The sequence below is a fragment of the Notamacropus eugenii genome, chromosome 7, assembly GCF_028372415.1.
Source record: "Notamacropus eugenii isolate mMacEug1 chromosome 7, mMacEug1.pri_v2, whole genome shotgun sequence".
Classification (NCBI taxonomy): Eukaryota; Metazoa; Chordata; class Mammalia; order Diprotodontia; family Macropodidae; genus Notamacropus; species Notamacropus eugenii.
Genome location: NC_092878.1, coordinates 13,041,292 through 13,048,943, shown reverse-complemented (window position 1 = coordinate 13,048,943; position 7,652 = coordinate 13,041,292). Strand labels below are relative to the sequence as shown.

The following is a 7,652-nucleotide window of genomic DNA, read 5'->3' as shown; positions in this document are numbered from 1 at the left end:
TCCTCCCTTACTGCATAGTACTGTTACATTATATTCATATACCACAATTTGTTGGGTTATTTCCCAATTGTTTTTAAAAAATGATGTAAGACAATCCCTCAGAATCTACTTTTTCGTTTCCCTCTCCTTTGTATTGCCGCCTTCAGGATCAGGAATTTTGTGGTCAAATAACTGTGGTGTTTCGTTTGTTTCAGTTGTGGCTGCTACCTCCCTTCACCATCTAGTTTGTTTATCTGCTGAGCTTAATATATTTCTCTGCCAAGCAATTTGCTTTTGTTTCCATTAAAGATCTGCTATATTACTATACTCAGCTATCCAAGGCAAGTTATTTTTGTTTTTAAGCCTAGAATGTTTGCTTTTTGGAATGAAGTATTCCACCATGTCCTCTCCTTTTATCTCTAAGTTACCTGAACTATATGTATGTGGGCTGCATTATGTTGTGCCCATACCAATTATGTGTGCCCACATGAGTTTGGGGGCAGCTAAGTAGAGCAATGAATAGAGTGCTGGGCCTGTAGTCAGAAAGATTCTGCTTTCTGGGTTCAAATCCAACCTCAGATAGAGAGTAACTATGTGTGACCCTGGACAAAACCCTGTTTGCCTCAGTTTCCTCATCGATAAAATGAGCTGGAAAAGGAAATGGCCAACCACTCCAGTGTCTTCACGTAGAAAACCCCAAATGAGATCTCAGAGACCATTATGACTGAACAACTTGGATCTGTCTTGAAGAAAGGCAAATATCTCTAGTCTTTGTGAAAACTCATGTTGTTATCCTAGTAAATATGTGTTGAGTTTGATACCATCAAATTAAATTATCTCTATCTTGGAGATCAACGAATGCATATTTACTAAGAAACGCACAAATCCACATTACCTATATTGTATTATATTTTTTAGTTATTTTCTTAAACATCTTCCAATTACATTTTAATCTGTTTGGGGCACTCCCTGCTCAGGCCCTGAGTCTGACACTTCCAATTTAATCCCATTCTCTTCTTTTATAGATAAACATTCTGTGCGGCCCAAGGATGGATAAATGACTGGCCTAACATCACACAGAGGGTAAGTAAAGGAAGTGAAGTTTGAGTTCAAGAACTAACACTCATTCTACCATGTGACTAAGAGAATGGGAAAGAAAATAAATGTGGTCAGAATGAATATGGCTTGACTCAAGGAGATAAAGTTGAGATAGATGAGACAAAATAGGAGGGGAGGGAGAAAAGGTACAAAAAGAAAGGATCAAAAAGACCAGAAAGGAACCACAAATTTAAATAGCAAAAATCTGTAATAACACAATAACAGCAAAGGAAACAACAAGGGAAATCCAGTCGTAGAATCATTCTTTGTCCTATGGATAATCTTCCACAGTTTCCCCCAAAAAACAAGATTGGACCTCAAGGGAGGGCCTTAAGCACTGTAACCAAATGCTTCCCTAAATGAATCAAGTTCAAAATACTGGCACCTGCCTAGACTCATTCCTCAATGCTTAACCATTCTCTCATCCAGTCATACACTTATATTATCAAATGCTAGAATCTCTGGTGGCCAGTGTTCAAACTCTGTTCCCCATCCCCAAATGCCTGTGCCCTTACTCCCAATCTTATCTATTACCACCTCTCTCAGTGTGTCCCATTACAGATCTGTCCATCCCATCCTGTGTTTTCTCAAAAGACTGCTCCACAATTAACATACTTCTTTCCACCTTGAAACTTTTTCTTTCTCATTCTGTCTTCTGGGAGTCACTGAGACCTGGCCCCCTCCTGATGGCACTGTACTATTAGAAATTCTTTCTAGCACTGGTTGTACTTTCTCTCATACTCACTCCTGAATTACTGGTTGTGGTAGGGCAGTAGTACTCCTTGCTTCTCATTCCCTATTCCACACCTGTCCTACCATCATCAGAGTAAACTCTCTGCCTTTTAGGTTCTTACTAGCCACATTTATCATCTAATCTATCTGTTGGCTGTCATATCATCTTATGATCTCCAAGTACCTAATCCTTCCTTTCTCAAGGACTGACTCACAGTCTTTCTCTCCACTCCAATTCCCATCCTCATAGTAGGGGACGTCAACATATATATGTTGGTGCTCCTTCAAACACTCTAACTTCCCAGTGCCTATTTCTACTCAATTACTATGACCTACTCCTCCACTCCAACTCAGCTATACAATAGAAATGGCATACTTTTCATTCTGTCCTCTAAGTGCTCTACCCTCATGAACTATGAAATTCTTTTATTTGAATATAAACTTTTATCATCTTGTCTTCACCTAAGCTTATCTATAATCACTTATCTGGTTTTTCTTTTTCACCATGCATTTCAATCCTACTAGGCCTCATCCTCCCTTTACTGGAGATTCTCTCCTCCATCTCAAACCTTTGGTGAATTAGTTTGACTATAAACACCCTTCTACTCTCAAATTCCTTGCTCTGTTAATTTGTCACCAATCACTGCTTTCCAGACTCCAGCCTTGGATTATTTTCATGATTAGCATCCTTTACTCCTATTCACATACTGCAGAACAAACCTAGAAAAAATGATGATTGCTTGGGTCCACTCTTTTATATAATCTGAACCAGGCCATCATTGCAACAAGGAAATCTTATTACACTTCCCCATTCAGTTTCCTCTTATAATCACTACAGAGGCTATGACTTTTGATTTGATATCTTTGTCAGGTTCCTTTCTCAATCTTTGAATCAATCAGTAAATCCACCAATGATCATTTAGCATCTATTACATTCAAAGCACTATAAGGTGCTAGAGACACAAAGGCATACAAAACTTCCTGCTGTCAAGGAGATTGCAAGGGAAATAACATATAGGTGTGACTAAATAAAAATATAACTGGAGGCAAGGCTCAGCACTCCGTGGGGGTATGGTAAAAAATAATTCCAATACATATGCAGAGGAAATCTGGGGGACAGGACACTACCAACTGAAGGGAATCAAAGAAAGTCTCACCACTTGAGATTTAAAAGAAACTATGGATTCCAAGGTAGGTAGGGGCAGGGGGAGTCCATTTCAGATGGAAGATTCTGTACACAGTCATAGAGAGGGAAATAGGACACAGCCTACAAGTATTAAGAAATAGGCTAGTCAGGTTGGAATTGAGATTATGAGGAGGAGAGCAATGCATAAAGACTTTAAAGGGGAACCATAGCCAGAGAGTAAAAAGTTTTTAAATGTCAAACAGAAGAGTTTATAGTTTATCCTAGATATCCTCTCCTATTTTATCTAAAAACTCTGGGATGTTTTTGAGCAAAAGTCAGATCTGTCATAGTCAGACCTGGGATGATGAAACCTCATGTTTGATTTCAATTTGACATTGGGCTTTGGGGATTGATTTTATTCTTATCTTTAAGTCATTTGCTGTGGGTCAATACATACTCTTTGTCTCTGACTTTTGCCTCCAGGCCTCCATGGTTCTGAGTATAAGTTTTTCTTTTGCTTTTTTTTGGTTTGTTTTGTTTGTTTTTATTCAAGGACTCTGTTTGCCTGGCTACCCAAGCTCAACAGAAAAAGCATACCCAGCTGCCATTGTCCTTGGACAACTGAATGGAGATAACCCCCAACCAAGAAAAGTTTGGCCAAGCTCTGGGAGTACCTATCTCAGGAGCAGTTTTATCTGTCTACGGTGAGACAATGAACACCCCAGAGTCATGTGAAGAAAGAGGAAGTAGAAAAAATTCTATCAGAAAAGCTAAGTAGTTTATTAAAAATAAAATTTGAGGAAAAAAAAACATTCAACCTTGAGTTCATTAACTTGAGTTTATTAACTTTAGACATTCATTTAACATTTAAGGGAAAGAATTAGCTCTGTTTTGAACATGGTGAGTTTGACATACTTTACAGAACATGCACTTGGAGGCATAGAATAAACTACGTCAGGCATGCATGACTGGAGCTCCTGAATTCCAGTCCCACAGTTCTAGCTGCTTGCTGAATGATTGCATCTGAATATGCCTCCTATGATATAAATTCGATATGTTTAGAACTGAATTCATGACCTTTTCCCTCTCAACTTGCTATACCTACCACTTTTCTAGGGCCATTAATAGAACTACAATCCTTTTAGTTTTCCAAACTCAAATCTCAAGGGTTATTTAAAATTCTTCTGTGTCCCTTACTGTCTCCCCTTAGTCAATTGGTTGCCATGCCTTTTTGATTCTACATTTCATCATCTTTCATATAGATAGGTGTGACTACTATGCCCTCCCTACCTCAAACTAACTAGGCTGCCTTTCTCAAGTTTGCAGTTCCATGACCTAGCTTTTATCTTAAGGACCTTTTTTCAGGCAAAGATACAGGATATGCCTATATGTTACTCTATGGGCCTAAAATAGAGTGTTCCTCAAAAACGAGATCTCTTTTAAAAGAAAAAAAAGGCAAGGAAGATGATAAATGTTGAAGAAGATATGGGAGACTTGGAACACTAGTTCATTGTTGGTGGAGCTGTGAGCTGATCCAAGCATTCTGGAGAACAATTGGGAAATATGCCCAAAGGGCTTCAAAACTGTGCATACCCTTTGACTCAGCAATATCGCTTCTAGGACTGTATCCCAAAGAAATCATAAAAATGGGAAAGGGTCCCCCATGTACAAAAATATTTATAGCAGCTCTCTTTGTGGTGGCCAAGAACTGGAAATCGAGGGAATGCCCATCAACTGGGGAATGGCTGAACAAGCTGTGGTATATGAACGTAATGGAATACTATTTTGCTATAAGAAATTGTGAGCAGGAAGACTTCGGAGAGGCCTGGAAGGATTTATATGAATTGTTATTGAGTGAAAGGAGCAGAATCAGGAGAACACTGTACACAGCAACAACCACAGTGTGCAAGGAATTTTTCTGGTAGACTTAGCCCTTCACAGCAATGCAAGGACCTAAAAAATTCCCAGTGGACTCTTGAAGCAAAATCCCTTCCACATCCAGAGAAAGAACTATGGAACTGGATCACAGAATGAAGCAGACCATTTTCTCTTGTGTTACTTTTTGTTTTGTTTTCATGGTTTCTCCCATTCATTTGAATTCTTCCATGCAACATGAGTAAGATGAAAATGTATTTAATAAGAATGTATGCATAGAACCTATAGAAGATTGCACTCCATCTCAGAGAGGGAGTGGAGAGGGAGGGGGAAAAGGTGGGGCAGAGAAGGGGAAAAAATCTAAGATACATGGAAGTGATTGTAGAAAACTGAAAACAAACTAATTATTTTTTAAAAAGAAACATTTATTAAAACAAAAGCAAAGTCTCAACTCTGAAAGACCTTACAGGCTATGAGGGAAAACACATAGACACAAATTCATAAAGAGAATACAAAATATAGATAGGAAGCAGTCAGGGTATTCTCTAATCAAACTCCAATACATATGCAAAGTAAATTTAAAAGGAAGGACACTACCAACTGAAGGAAACTAAGGGCAGTCTGATCACTTGAGATTTAAAGGAAGTTAGGGATTCCAAGAGATGGTGGTAAGGAGAGAGTACATTTTCAGGCACAGGGAATAGACTATGCAAAGTCATGGAGATGGGAGAAAGTCTGTTGCCTACAACTATCAGCAAAGTGGCCAGTTTGGGAAGAACTGAGATTATTAAAAAGAGAGTAAGGGTAAGAGAAAGGCAAACTGGAGCTAGCCAGTGAACTGTTTAAGTTTTATATTTTATCCTAAAGGCAATAAGGAGCTCCTGGATCTTTTACAAGAAGGATCAAACCAGAGTTTAAACAATAATAGGTTGCAGTTGGTGGGGTGGGGGTGGGGGCTGACTGTCTTCTTATCTTTATGCATCTTACTCTGGATCATTACATATTCTTTGTCTCTGGCTGTGTCCTCCAAGTCTCCATGACCCTGAGATTTGTTTTGTTTTGTTTTAATTTAGGTCCTCTGCTTGCCTGGTCACCTAGACCCATTAGAGAAATCACACCCTGCTGGCATTATCACCTGATAGCAGGATGGAAACAAGCCACAATCAGGGGAGGCTTATCCAAACTTTTAGGAAGGGATATCCCCTCCCAGACCCTACCTCAGAAATGTCTTTATTTGTCTGCAATAGAGCCTATAAACATCTCTATGCCTTGGGAACAGAGAAAGTGGAGACAGTCTTGAATAACCAGTCACAGTCACTCAATCAATACAGTTAACAGTTTTACTAAAAGTAAAATTTGGAAGTGGGGGGGGGGGGGGGGGGATTCACTTTCACTAAACATTTATTAGGTACCCACTATGCATCAAGCACCGGGTTAAGCACTCAGGTATACAAAAAGAGGCAAAAGACAGTACCTACCCTTAAGGAATTTACAATCCAATTGTGGAGACATTTTGTTGTTCAGTCAGTTCAGTCATGTCCAACTCTTCATGATCCAGTCTGAGGTCATGACAAACATTCCAGAGTGATTTTCCATTTTCTTCTCTGGCTATTTTACAGAGAAGGAAACTGAGGCAAAAAGGGACATACCCAGGGTCACCCAACTAGTAAGTATCTGAGACTGGATTTGAACTTAGAAAGCTGAGTCTTCCTATCTCTGTCAGAGATTCTACCCACTGCACCATCTAGTTGAGAGAGATAGCATATAAACAAACATAGAACTGTATACAGGATACTAGAAAATAATTAAAAGAGGGAAAGCACTGGAATTAAGAGGAAATAGGGTACGATTCCTGTGGAAAATGATATTTTAGCTAAAAGGAAGTCAGGAAAATCATTAATTAGAGAAGAGGAGAAAGAGCATTCCAGGCATGGGTAGTGGCTGAGTAATTGCTATTTCAGATATGTTGAGTTTAAGATGTCTACTGGACATTCAGTTCAAGAGGTCTAAAAAGTAATTGGAGATGTGAGACTGGAAGTCAGAGAAGAAGTTGGGGCAGGAAAGTTAGATTTGAAAATCACTACTATAAAGACAGTAACTAAATCCAAGTTGATGATGAGAACATCAAGTGAAGTAGTACAGAAGGAGAAGAGACGTTGACTCAGAAGAAAAAAGTTATAGAGCATGATCTAGAGGAAGATGCAAAGGTGACAGAGAAGTGGTCAAATAGGAGAAAAGCCAAGAGAGAGTGGTGTCCCAAAAACTTAGAGAGAAGAGAATATCGAGGAAAGAGTGATCAACAGTGTCAAAGGCTACAAAGTGGCCAAGGAGAATGAGAATTGAGAAAAGTCCGTTGGATTTGACAACTGAGAGATCACTAGTCATTTTGGAAAGAGCAGTTTCTTTTTCTAATAGAATTTTTTTCCAAATACATATAAAGGTAGTTTTTTCACATTAATTTTTTTATAAGATTTTGAGTTCCAAATTTTTCTCACTTCCTCCCCAAGATGGCAAGCAATCTGATATGAGTTATACATGTACAATCATTTTAAATATATTTCCACATTGTATGTTCTTCCTTTGTTGCTGAAGAAGACCATACCATCAGAGAAATGATGACATAACTTGCACTTGACTTTGTTTTGAGTGAGGGAGAGCTGTGCAGGTCACCAGCCTCACTTCTCCTCCAGAGCCATCTGAATCCAGTGACCAGATAGTTATCAGGGTGACTGGAGATGACCCAGGATGAGGCAATTGGGGTTAAGTGACTTGCCCAAGGTGACACTAGTGAGTGTCAAGCATCTGAGGTGAGATTTGAACTCAGGTCCTCCCAACTCCTGCA

General features: G+C 39.1%; 1 long non-coding RNA gene across 1 annotated transcript; it reads left to right on the top strand.

The window, feature by feature from the left end:
* Positions 1–2,845: 2,845 nt before the first annotated feature.
* On the top strand, positions 2,846–3,758 carry LOC140514587 (uncharacterized). Its single transcript, XR_011970725.1, has 2 exons — positions 2,846–3,000; positions 3,489–3,758. It is a non-coding gene; the product is annotated as an uncharacterized lncRNA (long non-coding RNA).
* The last annotated feature ends 3,894 nt before the right edge of the window (positions 3,759–7,652 follow it).